The sequence below is a fragment of the Octodon degus genome, unplaced genomic scaffold (genome assembly GCF_000260255.1).
Source record: "Octodon degus isolate 3935 unplaced genomic scaffold, OctDeg1.0 scaffold00310, whole genome shotgun sequence".
NCBI classification, from domain to species: Eukaryota; Metazoa; Chordata; class Mammalia; order Rodentia; family Octodontidae; genus Octodon; species Octodon degus.
This window is the reverse complement of record NW_004524886.1, coordinates 1,003,019-1,003,828: the sequence shown is the minus strand read 5'-3', so window position 1 is coordinate 1,003,828 and position 810 is coordinate 1,003,019. Positions and strand designations below refer to the sequence as shown.

At 46.5% G+C, this 810-nt stretch overlaps 1 protein-coding gene and 1 pseudogene across 1 annotated transcript in view; one reads left to right on the top strand and one right to left on the bottom strand.

Annotated features, from left to right (window-relative positions):
• LOC101564590 overlaps positions 1-810 on the bottom strand; it is an 11,022-nt pseudogene that overhangs the window by 7,852 nt on the left and 2,360 nt on the right.
• The window catches only part of Wnt9a (Wnt family member 9A), a 26,765-nt gene continuing 26,005 nt past the window's right edge, over positions 51-810 (top strand). Inside the window, exon 1 of the mRNA XM_004647504.2 lies at positions 51-77. The gene's annotated coding sequence lies outside the window, so the exon portion shown is untranslated. The remainder of the gene's footprint in view (positions 78-810) is intronic.

Below are 810 nucleotides of genomic sequence, written 5' to 3'. Positions count from 1 at the left end.
TCTCTCTATGTAGCCCAGGATGGCCTTAAACTCATGATGATCCTCCTGCCATAGCCTCCCAAGTGCTGGGATTGCAGGTATGTGCCACCATGCTTGTCTTCTGTTAAGTTTTTATTTCATTTAATGAGCTTTAATTTCTAGAATGTCTGCTTGGTTCTCCTTTGGAATCTCCATCTCTTGGCTGAATTGCTTCCTCATGTGCTGCACTGTCTACCCTAACTGATTCAGCTGCTCATTTGTGTTCCTCTTGATCATTCTGAAAACTACTCTTTTGAAGTCCTTGTCTAGCCCTTCTTTGGTACTGGGGATCAAACTTGGGACCTTGTGCTTGCCAGGCAAGCACTCATGCTGCTGAGCTATATTCCTGGCTGTCTAGCCTTTCAGCCAGCTTGTTATCTATTTTTTTCTTGGTTTATGCATTTAGCACAGTCTACAGGTTCTCACTACACAGATCGGACTCGTAGTGGTTACCTGCTTTCAGGCTCCCAGTGCTGGGGTCACAGGCGGCACCTCCATGCCCAGCCTGTCAGGTCTCAGTGTGCCCTGAGGGCAGGGCCCGCACAGCATGCAGGGGATCGAAACCAGCCTCTGCACTCTGCCTACGTAGGCACTTCAGTCTGCTGAGCGATCTGGCCAAACCTTGTTATCTTTTCTTTTTTTTTTACAAGCAATTTTTTTATTTTAAAGAGAAAAAAATTTAAACATTAAAAATGGTATAGAGGGGCTGGTGAGATGGCTCAGTGGTCTAAAGCACCTACTTAGAACAAGCTTAGCAAAGCACAGGGACCGCGGTTCAATCCCCCAGCACCA